Source organism: Mustela erminea, chromosome 7 (assembly GCF_009829155.1).
Source record: "Mustela erminea isolate mMusErm1 chromosome 7, mMusErm1.Pri, whole genome shotgun sequence".
Taxonomy (NCBI): Eukaryota; Metazoa; Chordata; class Mammalia; order Carnivora; family Mustelidae; genus Mustela; species Mustela erminea.
The window spans coordinates 289,615-311,431 of record NC_045620.1 but is presented as its reverse complement, the minus strand read 5'-3'; the positions used below and the strand labels follow the sequence as shown (position 1 = coordinate 311,431).

Genomic DNA, 21,817 nt, shown 5'->3' with positions numbered 1-21,817 from the left:
TGTGAGATGGGTCCGTGGGGAGGCTGCTCTGTGTAAAGAACTGGTGCTGGCACATACCCGGGAAACACTTGTTGAAGCAATGCTAGGATGAGCCCGGTGACCACGGCGCGCTCCGTGGCTGGTCACCGGGAAGTCGTCGTGAGGGCGCACGGAGGCCCTGGGTTCTCAGGGAAGTGTGGCAAGCACCTGCCCTTTGGGAAAGGACAGCCAGGTAAACCGTCAGAGAGCTGCTCGAGACGACCCCCGAAATCTTTTTTGCAACTTCTAATTTGAATTATTTCAAAATAATTTAAATTACTTCAAATTAAATTATTTCAAAATATTTTTAAATTTTTTAAAAAGATTTTATTTATTTGACAGAGAGCACGAGCACAAGCAGGGGGAGCAGCAGGCAGAGGGAGAGGGAGAAGCAAGCTTCCGCTGAGCGGAGAGCCTGATGCGGGGCTCGATCCCAGAGACCATGACCTGAGCTGAAGGCAGAGGCTTTAACCCACTGAGCCACCCAGGCGCCCCTCAAAATAAGTTTTTAAAGTCAGATCTGGTAATAATGCTTCTAGAAATTTAGTCTTTGGTTCCTCTCTTCCCTGTCCTCCCATTCCCAGCGCCCTCCACACCCCCCCACCGGCAGAAGAACCCCACGTGCTAGTCTTAATACTGGTGACATTTGTTGATTAAGTGGATTGAGACGGAGTAATCTGTAAGAAGAACTCTGCGGGGTGAGCCTCCGCCCGAGACTCCTTGCTGTGAGGCTCTGCGGCAGCCGCTGAGTCCTGCCTTGTGAACTGAGGGGCTCTGCAGCCCTTCTTATGCCCCTGTTAACGCGGAATGAGGGGGTTCTCTTCTTTCTAAGGGGGCGTTCCTTTTTTTTACATTTATTTATTTGTTTATTTATTGGACACAGAGAGAGAGATCACAAGTACACAGAGAGGCAGGCAGAGAGAGGAGGAAGCAGGCTCCCTGCTGAGCAGAGAGCCCGACTCGGGGCTCCATGGGACCCTGAGACCATGACCTGAGCCCAAGGCAGAGGCTTAACCTGAGCCACCCAGGCGCCCCTAAGGGGGTTGTATGAATTAAGGTGCTGTAGAGATTGAAAGGGTGCTGTGTGTGTCTGAACCATTCTTGTTCTGGAGTCTTTCTGGCACGTAGGGGCACCGTGCTCGGCAGGGACCTACCCTGGAGACCAGCGCCTTGCTCAGGAACGGGAAAATTGAGGCCTTCTGTGCCAGTTCCTGACAGACCGCCTACCTGACACCACCATGGGGCACCCTAACACGCACCCCTGCTGGACGGTGCCTCTTTAGAGCCTAAACGTGAGCGGCTCACAGTGGCCCCGGGGTGCAGTGGAGGGTCAGTAGGTGTTTGTTGGGTAACGGCTAAATTGCAGTGGACTTGGGGGGTCGTGATAAGACAGAATTTTGTCGGGGCCCTTCAGTCCGTGAAGCGTCTGCCTTTAGCTCGGGTCATGATTCTGGGGTCCCGGGATTGAGTCCCGAATTTGGCTCACAGTCCGCGGGGAGCCTGCTTCTTCCTCCCTCTGCTGCCTCTCTCCCTGCTCGTGCGCACGCAAGCGTTCTCTCTGTTTCTGTCAAGTAAATAAGTAAAATCCTAGAAAAAAGAATTTTGTCTAAGGTGGGAGTTGCTCCTAAAGTCGGAGTACGGTGAGCGTGGTCCGCACAGATGGAAGCACCCCTGAAAAATCCCTTAACTTCCTGCAGCTCTGGGGCTCGCAGTGCCGCAGGCAAACAGTGGCGCACCCAGCTAGGCAGCCAGTTTTCCAGTAAAGAGACAGACCCCCGTGTCTTCTGGGGGCTGGTGTCCAGCTCCGTGACCAGTCTTTGCACAAGTGGCAAGGAGGCTCTTAGCGCTCAGTGGTGCGCTCGTGAGTCCCTGGGCACTTTGTGAGCAGCGGTTCGAGCTACAGCATTCCTCAGATGACGCCTACGGTGCTCTGACTGGGTCGTTAGATCGGAGCTCCTGTGCTCTAGATGTCCCCCCGGGGGTGGGCAGAGTCTGTGCTGGACTTTCCTCCTGAAGATGTAAGACTAGGGCTCACATGACAGGGGCCTCACTAAAGTGGGGGGTCACGGTACCTGCCCTGCCTGCCTTCTGGGGGAGTAGGCGGTGATAAGTGGAAAGGTGTCTGCTCAGCTCCTCCCTAATTATACGCGACAGCGGTGCTGGAAAATGGTAGCAGTTCTATTTTATGAAAATGCTGCTCCTCGTTTACGAGCGAGAATGACTGCGCCTCTCCTGTCCCGACACCAGGGCTGCCTCTCAAATAGTGACCTCTTAGTCTGAAGAGGATTAGCGGCTGGTCGGTTACCGGTAGCTGGGAAGATTTGAGGATTAGATTGCCAGACAGCCTTCAGTTTAGATTTTGTCTCTCATCGTGCTCTGCATTGATTTTGTTTGAGAACATGGGATGTTTGCAGGCATATTGGTTAACACTGAAGCTGCAGAAATGTGTATAGCTTCTCTCTCTCTAAAGAGAGGAGGACGTAGTGAGACCAGGTGTGGGAGGTCATCCAGTATGCCGTCTCCATCTGTTTCCCCTCTCTCTCGAAAGGTCTGTGTGTGCGGCACTGGGTGACTCGTTCAGTTGAGCATTGGACTCTTGATTTCGGCTTAGGTCAGGTCATGATCTCAGGGTCCTGGCATGGAGCCCCGCATCGGGCTCTCTGCTCAGCGGGGAGCCTGCTGGGGATTCTCTGAGAGAGAATCAGTCTTTAAAAAAACAAAACGGGGGCGCCTGGGTGGCTCAGTGGGTTAAGCCTCTGCCTTCGCCTCAGGGCATGATCTCAGGGTCCTGGGATCGAGCCCCGCATCGGGCTCTCTGCTCAGCGGGGGGCCTGCTTCCCCCTCTCTCTCTCTCTGCCTACTTGTGATCTCTGTCTGTTAGATAAATAAATAAAATCTTAAAAAAAACAAAACAAAACACACTTATTCATTTGTTTTTTAGGGAGAGACAGAGTGTGCAGAGGGGAGGGGCAGAGAGAGAGAGAATCCTTTTTTTTTTTTTTTTTTTAAGATTTTATTTATTTGTTTGACAGAGAGAGACAGCAACAGAGGGAACACAAGCAAGCAGGGGGAGCAGGAGAGGGAGAAGCAGGCTCCCTGCCAAGCAGGGAGCCCAATGTGGGGCTCGATCCCAGGACCCTGGGACCATGACCTGAGCCGAAGGCAGAGGCTTAAGGACTGAGCCACCCAGGCGCCCCAAGAGAGAGAGAATTGTTGAGCAGACTTTACACCGAGCACAGAGCCCAGTGTGGGGCTCCATCCCAGGACCTCAAGATCATTACCTGAGCTGAAACTAAGACTCAGATGCTTAACCAGCTGAACCTCCCGGGCATCCCTTAATCAGTTTCCTTTTTAAGGACTGAACCGTATATGTTAAAATTCATTTCATTCCAAAATCAGTCTGTATTGTTCATGTATCTGTAGAAATTTTTTTTTAAAACTTAGTTCTGGGGGTTCTTGGCTGGCTCAGTTGGTTGCGTGTCTGCCTTCGACTCAGGTCATGATCCTGGGGTCCTGGGATCGACACCTGTATTAGGGGTCCCTGTTCAGCAGGGAATCTGCTTCTCCCTCTCACTCTCACTCTGTGTGCTCTCTCTCTCTCTCTCTCTCAAATGAATAAATAAAATCTTTAAAAAATGAAAATAAAAAAAAACAACTTAGTCTTTGGCAGAAACCCAACTAATATTTTTAAATTATGTGGTATGTTATGAGTGACTGGTGAATATTCCTTGAATCTGGATGAGTATGATTGAACCTTACTTGTCATCATGGGCTATTTGTAATTTTATTATCTTTTTAACTTTTCTACATTGAATGTGTATCATCAGCAAATATGGTGGTTGGATGAAATGTTCACTCAGTGTCTCCGTTGCTATGTTCTGGGAAGTTCTATGCCAAATGGCTATAAAGTTGCAGTCCTGGGAGTCCGAGGATTGGAATGCTGACTTGCACCCCCATCAGCTGTGCCCGATGCTGGCTGTCTCTGGGATGGCCAGCCCCTTTCTTCGACAGCACTCGCTGCTGGTGCCTCTGTTTGTGTCCCAGGGTGGCGTGGTGTAGTGAAACCTCCAGAACCCAAATCTCCTGTCCGTCTTGTAACTTTGCATTGGTTCAGAGGCTGGGGGCTGGGTTCAGTCGGTCCTGGTAGAATGGCGAGGAGGGGGCTGGAAGCGCGGAGCCCCAGCTGAGTTGCAGGCCCTGGGCGGAGAGGCTGGGCTTGGCAGAGCAGGCCTGTGCTGTCCCCTGCCTACTATGGGAAGGGATTAGCCCAGAGCAAATGTTTGGTTTTTAGCTAGGCAGTCCCACTGAATCTTTCTTATTAAATAGAGGTGTCTTGGGGCACCTGGGTGGCTCAGTTGCTAGCCCCTGTGCCTTGGGCTCAGGTCATGATATCAGGGTTCTGGGACCGAACCCTACATTGGGCTCCCTCCCCGATGGGAAGCCTGCTGCTCCCTCTCCCACTGCTTGTTCCCTCAGTCTTTCTGTGTCAAATAAATCAGTAAAATCTTAATAAATAGTGTCTTTGGGGGCGCCTGGGTGGCTCAGTGGGTTAAGCCGCCGCCTTCGGCTCGGGTCATGATCTCAGGGTCCTGGGATCGAGTCCCACATCGGGCTCTCTGCTCGGCGGGGAGCCTGCTTCCTTCTCTCTCTCTCTGCCTGCCTCTCTGCCTACTTGTGATCTCTGTCTCTCTGTCAAATAAATAAATAAAATCTTTAAAAATAAATAAATAAATAAATAGTGTCTTTGGTGAGAAGGTGTTTCTCTAAGATAAATAATGAAAAGTTTCTAGGTCAAAGAGTACAGACTTTGTAACTTTTGACATATGTTACAGAGTTTATATTCTCTGTGACAGTGTGTGTCTTCCTCTTCACTCACATGAGATCTTAAGGTTTTATGTTTTGGTGCTCAGTAAGCTATTGCTATAGGGTTCGATAATAGTACCTCAGTTTTTTGTTTTTGTTTTTCTTTTTTTTTGGCCAGTTGCAATAAATTGTGCTGTGTTAAGAACTTAGTTTTAAATAAAATGAGTTTAGTTATAAAAGACCTTTTAAAAATTATGTAATTTTTTGATTTTCAAATTTAATTTTTTAATTTTTAAAAATTATGTAATTTAAAAATTATGTAAAAGCAATCAATTTCTGTTTTTTAACTTAAAAAGCAGTTGTGTTCTGGGTAAAGATTTTTGCTGGGTGTATTTATCTTGTACTTTGAATCATGAGGCTCTTCACATCTAAATCTAAAGTTCAGAATTTAAAAAAAAAAATATTTATTTGTTTGACAGACAGAGATCACAAGTAGGCAGAGAGGCAGGCAGAGGGAGAGGAAGAAGCAGGCTCCCCGCCGAGCAGAGAGCCCGATGTGGGGCTCGATCCCAGGACCCTGGAATCATGACCTGAGGCGAAGGCAGAGGCTTTAACCCACTGAGCCACCCAGGCGCCCCTAAAGTTCAGAATTTTTAAATGGAATCCAGTGGTCCAGTTTTATTTTGAGATGAAAATAGAAGGTCTACAACTTAAGTGTGACTGTTATCTATGAAGTTTTTCTTAACCTGTCTGAGCAAAGTTGGTACTGAAACAGGACGTTTTCTTGTGGAATTCACTTAGCGGATCCCTTGTTCCCAAACGGCCAGTCACAAACCCTCTGTGAACAGGCCAGTTCACTGAAGGCACAGCAGCCGCAGTTCCCAGGACAGCCTTGCAAGGCAGCTGTTACCAAATTTTATAGATAAGGAAACCGACAGTTAGGCGTGTTCTCTAGTGTAAGGTGTGCTATTGAAGACGGAGCACAAAAGATACCGTCACAAGCTAAAATAACAACATACACAGTTTACACCTCTTGTTTTTTTATTTTTTGAAAGATTTTATTTATTTATTTGACCGAGAGACAGCAAGAGCAGGAACACAAGCGGGGGGAGTGGGAGAGGGAGAGCCGGCTCCCCCCGACGGGGCTCGATCCCAGGACCATGGGTTCATGACCTGAGCCGAAGGCAGATGCTCAGCGACGGAGCCCCCCAGGTGCCCCGTGGTTTACACCTTTTGAACTGCTGTTTCTGATGTGTGTTGTTGCACCCTGCCTGGTTGGTAAGCCTGTTACCAGCCGCATCCTTCCTGGTGTGTGTCTTCCCACACTTGTCTCACCTGCCTCTGCTTTTTCTTTCAGAAAAATGTACCCGTGGAGGGACATCTGGGTGGCTCAGTGGGTTACACGTCTGCCTTCGGGGGGGTCAGGTCCTGCAGTGGGCTCCCCGCCCGGAGGGGAGCTCGATTCTACCTGCTGCTCCCTCCTCCTCCCTCGCTTGCTCTCTTGCTCTCAAATAAATAAAATCTTAATTTTTTGTTTTTAACCCATGGAACGCGTAACTGTAACATCCAGGGGGACCCTTGACAGCCGGTAGGTCAGTCTGTCCAGCCAGCTGTTCACGCCATCCTGTCCTCACGCAGGCCAGTGGATCGCAGTGCAAAAAGGTATTACTGGCACGGGCGTACTCTTGAACCTGTGGCAGTTTAGGAGGAATAAGCAAACCTTTATAAGTGTCTGTAACTTAAACCTTTTACTTGTGACATATTTTAAACTCGTCAGAGTCTTGGAGGGGAGGTATAAATTGTTTCCTCCCCTCCTGGTTTACATTCAGTACACGCAGTAATGCAATATCGCATTCCATTTGCCCCTTCCTTGGAGAAAAACTTAGTGGTTTTCTACCTTCCGAGTGGAATGTTACAGAAGATAGTAAGAAATCTTGAAATAGACCTATGATTTTATTAATAATGTTTTTAGAATATAATATTCCTCAAGATTTAAAAAAATGATGTAATAAACTGGTCGCAGTCACAGCGCTTTGCAGGGCAGTTAGGGGTAAGCCTGTCAATAAGGCAGACCCACGTGCTCTGCCCAGTAGCGGGTAGTGGCCTGTGGACTTGGTCCTGACTTCTCCCTAGGATAACGGTCCCTCTGAGGGACATCTCACCTTGGTGGTGGTCACAGGTGCAGCACAGCAAACAGTTCAGTACAGCCTCGCCTAATTCAATGGCCCCCTCCCCCTGCCAAAGCCTTGAAGACAGGTCTTCCATATATGTTTTAAATGTTTATTAGTTTATTTGTTAGAGAGACGGAGCACAAGCAGGGGGAGCGGTAGGCAGAGGGAGAAGCAGACGCCCCACTGAGCAGAGAGCCTGTTGCCGGGCTCAACCCGGGGCCCCAGGATCATGCATGACCTGAGCCAAAGGCAGGCGCTTAACCCACTGAGCCCCCCAGGCGTCCCCGGTTTTCTGTATATGTATCTATTTTTTAATTTATTTATCTGAGAAAGAGAGGATAAGAGAGCAGCAGGGAGCCTGACGCAGGGCTTGATTCCAGGACCTGGGATCGTGACCTGAGCCACCCAAGTGCGCCGCCCATAATCCGCCTGGCCCCACCCCGCCAGGGCTTCTCTAATTTTAAAAGGCAGATTAGTAACATGGATTTTTTTTTTTTTTTAAGTTTAAGACGTAAAAAGAAAACACCTTTTACATCCAGTGTGCTCCATGGTGAGGAGCCTCGACGCGAGGCTCGATCTCACAACCCTGAGATCACAGGCTGAGCCGAGATCAGGACCCGGGCTCTCAGCGACTCAGCCACTTAGGCGCCCCAACAGCATCGTAAACTTTGTCTGTATATGTGTTTGTTTTTGTTGTAAAAGTATAGTAAAGACTTTTAATGTGGTACGCTATCCAGGTGAGGCTTAATGCCCAAGGAGGTAAGTTCTTTGTGCTTTGGGTAGGGACAGAGTGCTCCCATTTGTGAAGCAGGTAACTGAGAATCAACTTTTACAGTGCTTGGGGGTCAGACTTGGATCTGAATGGCAACCCCACCAGTCCCCGGCAGTGACCTCAAGCAGATTCCTCGGTGTTTCTGAGCCTCCGTGTTCTCTTCTGCAGATCAGAGGACTGCCAGCGGGCACTGGCACCACTGCAAGCACGTCACACGGGCTCGGTCGCAGACACACCAACTAGACTGTTTCCATTTCCGTTGGACAGAGGGGAGGTGGAGATGCTGAGTAGCTCGTCCCCGTTACTGAGCCCGTGAGCGGCTCAGCTGAGTTCCAGCCCAGTCAGGTGACCTCAGAACTGCCCCCCCACCACCTGGTGGACCACATGGCGGTCCGGCAGACTTCTTAGGAACATCTGGTGATGTCTAGGACGTGTGCCTCTAGCTGCACATGGGAGGCACCCGAAGTGGTGGCCGCCGGGTTGGTATTAGAGCCGTGACCACAGGTTCTGCCAGTTGTACCGGCCCTCTGTTTCAGCGTATGCGCGTGTATTTTGGCCTCTGACATCAGGCCATCTCTCTGGGGCCACCAGCACCGTGTACCTGGTTTCAGGCTAGCTTTGTCAGGGTAGCTTGATTCTGGTCACGGCTGCAGGAAGGGGCCACTCTGAAGCCATGTCCGTCTTACGTCATCCAAGGCTGGCCATCTCGCCAGGGGACATTCACACTGAGCAGTAGGGATCACAGTGCAGGGAAGTCCTGCTGTTTCCGGCAGGTGTGTCGGGGGTGGTTCTCTTGGAGACACAGAAGGCATTGGGTCTCCTCTGCGTTTTATGAACTCTCACCCCCCGGCTTTAGGAAGCTCTTCTAGCAGGCGTTCGCTTGGTTGCCCGTCGCTCTCGGCCCTTTCTGCCGTGATACAAAGGACGTCTGCTCCTCCGGCTCTGCATGCTGATTCCGACACCCAGTTTGCAGGGAGCCTGGTGCTTCCCCCTGTGGACGAGTACCTGTGGCTTTACCGTCCCGAGATTTTAGGTGTTGTGAGCTTAAAACATCAACAACCAACACCCTAATGCTTTTATGAGAAATATTTTATGAGAATATTTTATGAGAAATATTTTATGAGAAATATTTTGTCTCCCACTGTCTAGTTTCGTGTTTAGATTTGGGAATATGTTAAGGTTTTCTGGAAACTTTTGGTCTTAAGTATTGGTTCTGTCCTAGAGTCATTTTTCCCCACCCTGTGCGTGGAGGAGGACGTGCTGTCTGCAGGGCTGCAGGGTGGGAATCTCGTGCTCTGGGTGCAGGACTTGAGCTTGGTTCAGGCTGTCCTTGCCCAGCGGGATTAGAGACTCTTAGTGCCGCGCAGCTGTCCTATTGCACAGCCTCACTTTGTGTCGCCCAGATTCATTTCCCTGTCGTCCACATGTCCGAGGACGAGTGGGCAGGACCGGAGGGCAGGGTCAGAAGCGGCGTGCATTTGTTAGAGGACAAGTGCTCTCCCAGTCAGTCCACAGGTAACCTGCTTTCTGAGGAATACTTTTTTAGAGGATGTCCAGTTTTTACTCATTTAGTTGTTCATTTATTTTTTAATCTCCTGTTTTATTTATTTAATCCACATATTTATTGTGATTTTGCTGAACTTCTGACCTCCTTTTTTTTTTTTTTTTTAGTTTTTTTTTTTTTTCTTCCACAGGCGCCCAGGGGGTTCCCACCTGCCCCCACCACACACACACCGAGGGACGCGGGCACATGCACACGCACGGCCCGACGGGGCTGCCGGGTAGCCCCCTCCCAACCGCCCCGCAAAGACCATGGCGTGGCGCAGCGACCCCGGCCCGGGGTGCGGTGGGCGGCGGATTGACGACCTTTTCCTTTTAACTTACTGTATCTTAAGCATCAGTTAACTAAAGAAAATCCTTACTTGGTTTCTGGACACAGTTATTTCCGATAAAAGTAATTTAACACCCATTTACTGAATGCCCGCCTGGACTTGGGACAGTCGCTCCGTCTGTAAGTTCGAAGGTCTTTGAGGGGAGCTAGGAGTGTTCTTGCGTTTTGGCAGCTGTCAGTTTGGGAAACCCAGGTTCTGTGCAGGCGTGTGGCCCTGAGTTCTGTTCTTCCCGAGACACCTGTCTGCCGCAGCGTGTGGCCGTCTGTGCTGTTGCTCCCTCTCCCGCAGCTCGCGAGGGTGGGGTGCTCCCTTCAGTGTAGGAGTGCACGGACAAACTAAGTGTGGGGCTTGTTGTGGGGTGCGCACTGGTCTTCCTTCTTGCGTCTCCGGTTTCAACCCATTCCCTCTCTGTGCTTTGATGGGTTGTGGGAGGCGGCCTTGAAGAAGTGACCGGTTCACTCTTGTATTCGCTTTCTTTCAAGGCTCAGCTTTTGTTGCTTTTAATTCTTCTCAGAATTAAGGAGGAGAGGGGCACCTGGGTGGCTCAAGTCTCTGCCTTCAGCTCAGGTCATGATCCCAGGGTCCTGGGATCGAGCCCCGCATCGGGCTCTCTGCTCAGCAGGGAGCCTGCCCCCCCCACCCCGCCTGCCTCTCTGCTTACTTGTGATCTCTGTCTGTCAAATAAATAAATAACATCTTAAAAAAAGAATTAAGGAGGAGAGGTAAAATCTTCTGGGGTTCCTGTATTTCCAGTGACTTTAGGAATTCTTTACACTGGAAATTCATTTTTAGTCAGGAGTAAATAGAGAAGACCCGTGACATTGGCATCATCTGTTGACTCTTGTTTAGAATTTGACTGTATTAGTGGGGTTGGTGCCAGTTCTGTTCTGCAGGATACTGATTTTTTTTCCTTTCAGAATAGATAACAAATTCAGAGTCAGACATGCAGACCCATGGTTTTCTGAGCCGTTTTGGGTTTCTGAGTCTGTCCCGGCACTGGCTTTGCGGTCCCTTGCCTGAGGCAGGCGCCCCCGGACCCGCCCGCTTTTTCAGTGTTCTTTGGCAGGTACTGCTGGTTCATCACAGATCTTAGAGGAAAATCCCTGGTCTTTGGAACATCCATTCTATTTCTTTCTTTCTTTTAAGATGTTATTTATTTGAGAGAGGGAAACTGCGAGCCTGCGCGTGTTTGGGGCGGGGAGGGGGGCAGAGGAAGAGGGATAGGCAGACCCCCTGGGGCTGAATCACTACCTGAGCCGAAGCCCAGAGTTGTACGCTCGACTGACTGAGCCACCCAGGCGCCCCTGTTGTATTTCATTGCTTAGGGTTTTTATTTTTAGCAGTTTTTCTTCTGTACAGTTACCTCAAGAGCGCATGGGGCAAGGCAGCAGTACCTTCCCAGACCTCACCTTTCCTTCCCAGAGAGGTTTGCCGGTGGTCGCCCACTACTCCTGGACTGTGTTCTGCCCCGTTTCCCGATGCGTCACCTCACGAATCGCCTGCACCTTCCATCCCGACCACGGCCGCAGCACCTTTGCCTCTTGTCCCCACTATTGGCAGTTCCTGCGCGCTCCCGGTCCCTGCGCGCTCCCAGTCCCTGCGCGCTCCCGGTCCCTGCGCGCTCCCAGTCCCTGCGCACTTCCATCCCTGCGCGCTCCCGGTCCCTGCGCGCTCCCTGTTCCTGTGCTCGCCCAGTTTGGCTTTTTTTTTTTTAACAGTATTAACCTTTTTCTTGGCTTCTGTATTTTGAGATGCCCGTTGTGTTGTGCATTATCTTTGTGGCCTGGAATTTCCTTTTGGGCACTCTGTCTTCCTGCCTCTGGCCAGACAGTGGCTCCGGAGGTTGCCTGTCCAGCCACGATCCTGGTTTGACCCACAGTAGACAGGCCGGAGGGTGCTCCTGGCACCACAGAGGCCTCTGCATCTGGGAGGAAAACCCCAGAGACTGAGAAAGGAGCCTGTGGCGCGGCTTCATACTTCTTCATGCCTTCATTGCTGAACCACAGCACCTGGCTTGCAGGCCATGACGCCTGGGTCTGGGGACACACGGGACAGACCGTCTACATGCGGAGGAGGTGCGGCTCACAGCACCTGCGGTGGCTTTTCCAGTCCTCCTTGCCCTCATACCAGATGCTGGTATTAAGACACACTTGTTTTCAATGCCATTATCTAATGACGTGTGTGGAAATACCAAAGAATTTGTAGCTTTCGTCAAGTGAGGCTGCCTCAGATCATCGCGGAGGTCTTCGGTGCAGGATGCTGAGAATGGCAGAAAGCAGAGAGCTCCCCAAGTGGACCTCCCATGCGGGATGCGCGATTTTACATGCCCAGGAGGCACCCTGCAGGGGAAAGACAGGCCGTTTGTGGGGGAGGGGGAGGGCTTTCTGGGACTTGGGGCTCTGGGTGAAGCCGGTCTTTGTCTCCTGCCATGGTAACCCCCGGTGAAGCAGACTCCATGTGGGTGAAGGCCTTTAGAAGAAAGTGCGGGAAAATTTACTTTTGGCTTTGGGATAGAGAAGTACCTTTGAACAAAAGCAAAAAAAGGGAAACATCAGTGGCACCTGGGTGGCTCAGTGGGTTAAAGCCTCTGCCTTTGGCTCAGGTCATGTTCCCAGCATCCTGGGATCGAGCCCGCATCCGGCTCTCTGCTCCGCGGGGAGCCTGCTCCCTTCCTCTCTGTCTGCCTCTCTGCCTGCTTGTGGTCTCTGTCTGTCAAATAAATGAATAAATAAAATCTTTAAAAAAAAGGGGGGGGAACATCATGAGTGTGCAAAGATTTGTTATATTCGGTTATGTAAAATTGGGAATTTGTGAGCTCTGTTGCACAAGAGTGTGCATAGGTTAACACTGAGTGTGCACTGAAAAACGGTTTTAAGGTGGTAGGTTTTGTTTTTTACTGCAGTGGGAAAAATTAAGAACTCGTGTTCATCAAAAGACACCATAATAAATGAAAAGATCTGTGAACTAGGAGAAGATTTTTGTTGGTGTTTGTAGCCAGTAAAGGACTGGTGTCCCGGAGAGAAGTCCTGTAGCCCCTCGGGCACTGACCACAGTCGCAGTGCCTGCGGGCAGACAGAAAGCAATGCTCACCGCTCCCCACACCGGGCTGAGGACTCGGCCGAGCAGGGCACCGTTCTGCCTGGCGCTCGCTGCTGCGCGTCCCTCAGGGGCGGTGGGCAGTGGCTGGTAGGGTGCTGGGCGGTGCATCCTCTGGGGGCAGGTGGCGCGCCTCACCCAGTAGAGACTGCCAGTTCCCTGGGAGCCCAAGTTCCACTTTAAGGTTTACTCCCGGTAGCAGTTCTTCCTAAATGGTTGTGGTGAAGGACCAGTTTCTTTAATTTCCAGTCTGTCAAAGACTGATAATACTTTGGTAAACTACAATGAAAATGACTAACTAGAAAAATAAGTGACAAAACATAAAATACAAGCCGAGATTTTTTTCTTCTCTTTTATTTTTTAAAATGAACATAAAATAAACATGACTCCCCCTTTTCAGGTGTACAGTTCTCTGAGTTTAATACGTAGAGATTTGTGGAGCCCTTACCCTGCTCTGGACGTCGAGCAGGAGTCAGCAGGAGTCAGCCTCCTGCACTCAGCAGACTGGCCGTTGGAGTCACCTGAGTTGCGTACAGACCGCTTTGGTCCTTTTCATTAGAAACTTCCCGGCTCTTTTCCTGGGGCGGCGGCCCCATTACACATCCCAGCCGCGTGACCGTTCTAGTCACCGCTGACCCTCATCCGCCCTCGGTGTGGTCCGGTCAGTTTTTTAGCCATTCTCATAGGTGTGTAGCGATACTGTAGTTGGTTGGTTTTTTGTTTTTTTTTTTTTTTAAAGATTTTATTTATTTATTTGACAGGCAGAGAGAGAGACAGAGAGAGAGGAGGAAGCAGGCTCCCCGCCGAGCAGAGAGCCGGACGCAGGACTCGATCCCAGGACCCCGAGATCATGACCTCAGCCGAAGGCAGGGGCTTAACCCACTGAGCCACCCAGGCGCCCGTGATACTGTTGTTCTAATTTGCTTTTTCCAAATGAACAAAGATGTGGAGTATTGTTTCCTGTGCTTTAGTTGGTGTTACCGTAACAGTGTGCGAACGGTTCCTGTCAAGCTCTGCTAGTCTAACTACACCTGAGCCGGCCGGCGTTAGCCTAAAATATCTTGCACAGCGGCAATTGCTCAGGGGTGTTCAGAGCAGCATTGCGATAGCAAACCCTGGGAGTGTCCCCAGCATCCTTCAGTGGAAGAAGGGATTGATAAGTTGTGGTCTGTTTACAAACCGGAGTCTATCCACACCGGAAACGCCGTTCGGCTACATCCAGCAGCGTGGGTGTGACCTAGAGACATGCTGAGTTTCAGAAGCAAGTCCTGTAAGGTTGTATTTAGGGTTAGGCCATTTTTATAAGTTCAAGAAGTTAAAACTAAATAATGTTTAGGGAGAAACATAGGTAATACTTCTAGAGCAAGAGAATCATAAACATTAAGTCAGGATAATGTACACAGAAAGCTTCAAGATTGCTGGTAATTTTCAAGGCTTCAGTTTGAAGGATAGGGTTGTGGTGTTTATCACTCTGCATTGTAAGTTCTATATTCCCCAGGCGCCTGGGGGGCTCAGTCGGCGAAGCAGCTCAGGCCTTGATCTCAGGGTCATGAGTTCAAGCCCCACACTGGGCTCCACACCAGGCGCGCAGCCAACGTCAAATACAATGTAGGTGTGTGTGCTCCATGTGTTCCATTCTGTGTGTCACGTACTCCGTAAAAAATGCTGACCACAAAAATAGCTTCCCTCTTAAAATGTTTTCAGATGTGTCCTTCCAACGTCTCCCCAAACGGTAGGTCTGAACGTGTGCTGAGGCCACATCTGGGAACGCAGGAGTCCGAGTACTTGGCTCTTTTCCCTGAAGGTCTCTACGTCTTCTGAGGAGCACGGACAGCACCTGTGCGGATAGGGTTTTTGTCTCTTTGTGTATCTTGTTTACTGATGAATCTCCAGCTTGGAGAACGGAGCGTGGCGCGCGGCCGGGGCTCTGTCAACAGCAGTGGAACAAGCGAGCAACACAGACGCACGCTCCTGGCCCGGGATGGCTCCCCAGGATGCGACCGGGCTCTGCTGTTTGTGCCGGGGAGTGGCCAGGAAAGGGTCCCCGAGTCAGGGCGATCTCCCCAGGGCTCCGTGGTCCAGGTGGGAGTAATCCACGTGGCAGGAAGCGGGGCAGGGTGTTCCTTTGTCTGTTTGTTTTAGATTCTAATGTCTTTATCTTTAACTCAAGCACACAAGAGAATCTAATCTTTTCCTTTTATATTAATATATTGTGTATTATTTGTCGCAGGCGTACTGGTCTGTGATCGTCAGGCTTACACACTTCGCAGCACTCACCCCAGCCCATGCCCTCCCCAGTGTCCGTCACCAGCCACCCTCTCCCTCCCCCGCCACCCTGCAGCCCTCAGTTTGTTTTGTGAGACTGAGAGTCTCTTACGGTTGGTCTCCCTCCCGATCCCATCTTGTTTCATTTTTTCCCTCCCTGCCCCACGGCCCCCCGCCCGGCCTCTCAGATTCCTCATATGATAATTGTCTTTCTCTGACTGACTGACTTCGCTCAGCCTAATACCCTCTTGTTCCAGCCACATCGCAACGGCAAGGTTTGGGGCTTTGTTCTTTTTGACGGCTGCGTAGTATTCCATTGTGCGTCGCGCACATCATCTCTATCCGCTCATCTGCTGATGGACGTCTAGGTTGTGTCTGTAGTTTGGCTGTTGTGGACGTTGTGAAGCAGGGCCTTGTTTTAGGAGAGCGCAGGTGTTCATGTGTGACCGTCCTGTGTTGGCCTAGGACAGATGGTCCTGCCAGTCACGTCCCGAGGCCCAGTGGACACGGTGGTGGGAAGATGCTAGTGGTGGGCAGGGCCTGTGTCCTAAAGAGCCCTGAAGGGCAGGTCAGGGAGCTGGGTTTTGGTGCTGCAGCCTATTGGGAGGGTCTGAGGAGGACCTGAGGGGTGTGGTAAGGGGAGCAGACTGTGCGGCAGTGAGGAAGGACAGACTGAGGAGGGCAAACCCCGTGTCTCCCAGAAATCCCTTCCTCTTACCGGGTTTCTGCCTCTTGTCCCTGGCAGCCTCTCACCATGTTAGAGCTCCCTGCTCCCTGCTTGTGTGTGTCTGTGCCTTCTGGTCTGCCCAGCCCTGGTGCTCCCTCCAGCAGCACAAACCAGGATGCACTACAAGGAGGCAAAATGTGCCCCTCGGTTTGTTTTTAAAGACGTGACGTTACTAAAGAAGGCCCGGCCCAGAGCCTGTGGTTTGACCTTCCCGGGGTGGGAACTGGGGGCAGACCTCTGACAGCAGCTCCTGGATTACAGCAAGTGCAGTGCAGGGAGGCCTGGCTGCTCTCTGGACCTTGACTCTGGGTCTCAGGGATGCCTTGAAACAAGTAGGAACAGGCTTAGGGAGGACGACATGACGCATGTTGCTTCAGACAGCAGGTGGTGAACTCCGTCATCACCCCAAGGAAATACAGAGACGTCTGAAGGGACTGAGCCCAGGGAGCACTGCTCACCATGTCGGCGGAGCTGGGACGTTGCTGGCAATGCTTCGTGGCTTCTGGCGTGGCTTCGGCTGTGGAGCTGCCTGCCTGTGGCACCAGGGGCCAGGGAGAGGGAAGCAGGGGGTATGTGGCAAGAAACTGGCAACCCTCGCTGGGGGCGCAAGCGTCAGCAGATGCCGAACCAGTGTTCATTTGTCAGTTTGCAGGGCGCAGGGTCACGTGCTTCTGTGGTCTGTGTTTCCGGCAGGGAGAAGTGTCTGTCCTCATCACTGACGCGCCTCTGCTCCTTACAGAGAACATGGACAAGGAAGTATTAAGGCAGTAACTGTTTTCAGAAGTTGAATTTTGTGATTAAAAAACCCCACAAAACTTCATGGTTTCTTTCTCTAACAGTTTTCTGCCGTATGGCCTTCCACAGCCCTTCCTGATGGGTTTCCCGATGTCAAGTACATAAGAACGCACTTACAGTTTGTCTTTTAGTTACAAGCCTGTTCCCCCGAACATGGAGCTTTCAAGAGTGCACGCTGCCTGGCAATGGTCAGGCATTAGAACACAAACTTCTGAAATGTACGTGAAGTAGTGTAGGAATTTAATAGTTTCTGACTCAAAATATAAAATACCAATTTGAGTAGTAGTCACGGCAGCTACGTTCTTCCTTAAAGGGCCAGATGGAGTATTTTTAGGCTTTGTGGTTTCACAGCCTCTGTTGCGAGCCGCAGACGCCACAGGAAGAGCGGGATGTGGCGCTGTCCAAGCCAGTTTGTAACCCTAGGCAGCCGGTCCAGGTGACTGGCGAGTTTTATGTTCCATTTGGTTTTCTTATCGTATCTAACTTGCTTTGAGAACAAATAATCTTAATTATAGATTGCTTTTTAAATGCAGGTAAAATTGACCTACAGTTACACGCACAGCTCTTAGTAAATTTCAGTGAGTTTTGGAGTACGTACACACTTGTGAAATCACTCCCCCGGTTTAAGTCAGAACGTCTCTGTCTTCCTGGAAGGCTCCCTTCAGTGCCCTCGAACACCTTCCTGGTTTATGTCACAATAGGCTGTTTGTCCTGTTTTTACTCTTTTAATAAATGGAATCATTTTGGGTCCAGCTTGTCTTGCATAATGTGTTTGAGGATTTTATTGGTTGTGTCTGTATGTTACCCTGTTTTTATTGGCGAGTGGTGTCCCCTGCAGCACTGACCAAGCCGTGATCGGTCCTTTGTTTCTGGTCATTGGGGGCGTCCACTCTCAGAGCTCACGTTGTGTCACTTAGTGCTCGGGGAGGAGCCCTCAAGGCCTCTGGGCGCGCCCGTCCCTGCCTCTGCTCTCACCGAACGTGTCCGTGTCCTTTGACCCCATAGGCCAATGTTGGTAACTTTTGCTTTCACCACTGCTATGTATTTTCTTAAAACATGCAGGAAGAAATTGTCCTTGGCCGTCACTCCTTCCCGAGGACGCTGATTTCTGTTTTCCTGTCCCCGCGGCCTCAGTGACTCTGGGGTTTATTGTAATTCAGGTCTCGTGGGTTCTTTTAGTCTCCGTTTTTCTTTTCTTTTTTTTTTTTTTAAATTTTATTTATTTATCTGACAGACAGAGATCACAAGTAGGCAGAGAGGCAGGCAGAGAGAGAGGGGGAAGCAGGCTCCCCGCCGAGCAGGGAGCCCGATGCGGGGCTCGATCCCAGGACCCTGGGATCATGACCTGAGCCGAAGGCAGACGCTTAACCCACTGAGCCCCACAGGCGTCCCCAGCCACGGTAATCTTAAAACCTAAACAGGCTGCTTCTGTGGCCTGTTCCCATCAAGCCGTGTTCTAGGGGATCGCTCGCTCTCACTTCAGGGTCCTCCTTTGCCGACGCACGCTCTGCGCTCGAATTGTACCTCCCGTTCGTCGTTCTGTGCCCGGTGCCTGGCACGTGGGAGGACTCAGTAAATACTGTCAAATAGGTGATCATGGAGAATAAAAAATGTTGCATGAACCAGACTTGTGTCTTGTGAATGAAGTAACAGTCACCGGTGCCCCAGCAGGGCACGTGGAAGCAGTCTGTGTCCCTTAGGCAGGGTGATGCCTTGTCCTCGCGTCGCCGTACGTAACTCTTGGTCGCAGCGGGAGACAGACAGGGGCACGTATGTGTTCGATGCTGCCAGTGGACCCTTCATCTTAGCACTGGAGAAGCATGCAAAATAGGGGGTCCTGTTTCTGCGTTCCTTGATGCGGGATAGTACAGGCTAGTTGTTCCATATTACATGATCGTTCACGTTTAATTAAACTTCCAGTTGGAACAAACCATAGAATATGTTGGTGGTGTGTGTTCGGAGGGTCATGCATGAGCTGTGATGGTCTCCGGTGGGATGCTGTTTGAAGTACCCATCTGCCGCCTGTCCAAGTGTCCAGTGCCTTGGCCGTGCCTACAGTGTGTTAGGGAGCCTGAGCGACAGTCAGTGAAGCAGCAGGTCACCGGTCTCCCGGCTGAGGCGGCTGTGCCCCGGGATCCTCAGGTGTAACAGCCACTGTATCCCTTTGCAGTGAGTAGCAATCTTTTATGACTTTGGGATTTGTCTTCTGGTTTAAATTTTCCCATTTGCTGCGGTACCTCTGCAGTTTCATTGCCAGAGAAGATAGCGAATGACTCATTAACTGAAGGAAGAAGAATTTGAGGGATGACACTGGCTTTCCTTGGATGCTCTCTGTTGAAAATGCGTTCGCTTTTCCCACAGCTTTTCCAGGCGCTGTTAGGTGAGCGAGAGGGCACTCCGCTGCTGTCTGCCTCCGGTCGCCCCGTGTCGCGGCGGGTCTCTCCGCATTGCCGCCCCTTCACCGGACATGTTTATTCAGACATTCCTTCTTTGTGTGCCCCGCTGTGTGCCCGTCTTTGTTTTGTATTTGTGCAGACTTAATTTCGAGGAATAAAAAAGTGTCATAGTAACTAAGCCTCCACGTGTGCACGGTATGTAAACACAAGGGACCCTCCGCAAGGACCTAACTTTTTGCCGTTGCTTGAGCTCCGGGCAGGCGTGGCTCCTGCTCTGTGGTTGGGTCGGGCGACGGCGGAGCACAGCTGTCCCACTCTTGCCCACGCTGCGCTCTGCTGCTTCAGAGGCAGAGCTAAAAACTGGGGACCCAGCCATGGAGAGACTGTCTGGCCCACAAGACCGAAATACTTACTATCTTGCGCTTTAACGAAAGCTTGCCTACGTCTGTCTGGAGTAAACCGGCCCTCGAAGACTAACACCAAGGGAAACCTAAGTGGTAAGGGTCGGCCTGACTTTCCTGTGCGCAGACGCCCCCTTTCTGGTGTGTCAGTGCTTGGCTTTGAGCCAGTTGAATTAGGCCTGAGCTGCCAGGCCGCCTGCTGTGCTGTCATATCATCAAAACAGAAAGGAGGTTTTTCACTGTGAACTTTTCTCTGATGTCAGAAAACTACAAATGATTTGAAATTGGATTGGGAGGGAGTCCATCTTGGGGTGTTTGCTGGCTCTTGAGAAAATCTGGGATCAACTAGACTCTGGTTGACCAAACTCTTCATCTTGGTCCCTTCGACTGGCTGTGGCCAAAACAGACGGACTCACCCACACAAGAGCAACTTTCTCTTGAGCTCTGATGAGAAGGGGCTCTGTGGTAGTTTTGTTGGAGAGACCCTGGTTGCAAGAGGGAAGTTAGCCCAAAGGGATGAGCTCCAGAGCCCTGGTTAAAGGGCGTTGTTGGCTAGGTAGGCTGGGGTTCTCAGTATCCCCGACAGGCCGGCGCACTGACAGTGCTTCATAAACCTGTCCTGGAGTGACTCACGACAAGAACCTTCTAGGAAGGGCAGTTATGTGGCTGCTTGCTCGTGTTCTTTTTTTTTAAGATGTTTTAGTTATTTGTTTGACAGACACACAGAGAGAGCGCACAAGCAGGGGGAGCAGCAGGCAGGGGAAGAGACAGAAGCAGGCTCCCCGCTGAGCAGGGAGCCCGATGCGGGACTCGATCCCAGGACCCTGAGATCATGACCTGAGCCGAAGGCAGACGCCCAACTGACTGAGCCACCCAGGCGCCCTGCTCATGTTCTTAGAATGATAACTGTAAATTTTATAAACACGATCCGGAATTTTGTAAAAAGTTCACACAACGCAGAAAAGAGAGAAGAACATGGTATAGAAGTAGATGAATGTTGTACAGACAAGAAAATGTGTTAGCCTCTGGTCCCTAGTTGTTCCCAGAAACAGCCAGACAAGCGGCTTCCGCAGACTTCCCTCGTAGTCGGAAATAGAAGCATTTTGTTTCATTTTTCTCCGAACTTGGCATACGGGAAAATCAAGGGGGACGCTAATGCCATCGCTGTCCGCTCCGCATCCGCAGACCTAGCCACGCCCTCAAAAAGGGAGGCCATTGGCACTGTCGGGCTTTGGTGTAGACGGTGCTTGCGTCCCTGGTGGGGCTGGTGGGGACTCTGCCCTCTCTCTCCACTGGTGTCCTGACCCCGTTGGTGCGGGTTTGCAGTGTTTCTGTTTGCCACACTTGTTGCCACAGCTCCCAGTGCTCTTAGGTCTTGTCCTTGGGTTTCTGTGGCTTCAGCCCGTGCCCACAGATCCGTTAACCCCTGGTTTTCATTCTCCATTGCTACCTTTCCGTTGATGTCTTCACTGGCTGGGTGTTTCAACAGATCGTTTTTTCTAGAAGCTCCTTGTTCCATAAGTTCTCGTGTCTATGTGAACGTTCGTCTGTGCCTGCGTCTGTGGGGACCTTGCCTGAGCGTAACGTTCTTGGGTCGGAAGTGTTCAGACGCTGCCCCGCCACCAGTCCGTGCTGCTCAGGCAGCCAGGGAATCGGCCGCTGGGCACAAGCGATGCTGTCACTTCGTTTCTTAATCTCTGGGTTTAAGGAGAAATGATTTTTTTAAAAGATTTTATTTACTTTTTCATGAGAGACAGAGAGGCAGAGGGAGAAGCAGGCTCCCTGGAGCTAGAAGCCTGACACAGGACCCTGAGCCCGAAGGCAGACGTTTAACCCACTGAGCCACCCAGGCGCCTCAGATGTGATTTTTTATTAAGCAAGTATTAGCCTTTAAAAGATTTTGGATTGGGCCGCCTGGGTGGCTCAGTGGGTTAAGGCCCCTGCCTTCGGCTCAGGTCATGATCCCAGGGTCCTGGGATCGAGTCCCGCATTGGGCTCTCTGCTCGGCAGGGAGCCTGCTCCCCGTGCCCCCCCACTGCCTGCTTGTGATCTCTGTCTCTCGAATAAATAAAATCTTTAAAAAAAAAAAGACTTCAGATATAGTTACTGGCATTCCATTGAGACTAAGAAAATTGATTCTGAATTAATTCTGTTGGTTTCTCTCAGGATGGTTCTGTCTGAGGCTAGGACATTTTTGACGTTCCGTGCAGTGACATCTGAAGTCCGGCGTGCGTACTGACTGTTAAGTCATCCTGGTGATTCATAATTTAAAATGTGGACCGTTTCACAGGGGGAAACTTTGTCTTCAGTCACATGAAGTAGCTGACCGCCTTAGCTGACCGCGTTAGCTGCGTGAGCATCTCAGCGGGGGCGCTGGGCTCCGGGAAGACGGCGGTAAAGCGGCAGTAAAGCGACTATCCGACTGTCCCGACTATCCCGATAGAGTGAGTCACGTCCGTGTTTGGTTTCCCAGCGCGCGTA

The 21,817-nt window shown here is 50.9% G+C and overlaps 1 protein-coding gene across 4 annotated transcripts in view; it reads left to right on the top strand.

Moving 5' to 3' along the window:
* The window catches only part of DNAJC5 (DnaJ heat shock protein family (Hsp40) member C5), a 36,122-nt gene that overhangs the window by 2,039 nt on the left and 12,266 nt on the right, over window positions 1-21,817 (top strand). The window contains exon 2 of one of the 4 annotated variants that reach the window (XM_032353615.1): window positions 21,627-21,780. The exons of 1 other annotated variant lie outside the window; for it this stretch is intronic. The gene's annotated coding sequence lies outside the window, so the exon portion shown is untranslated. Of the gene's footprint in view, window positions 1-21,406; window positions 21,781-21,817 lie in introns of those variants that run through there. 2 more of the 4 variants (XR_004288100.1, XM_032353616.1) reach the window with 2 other exon arrangements.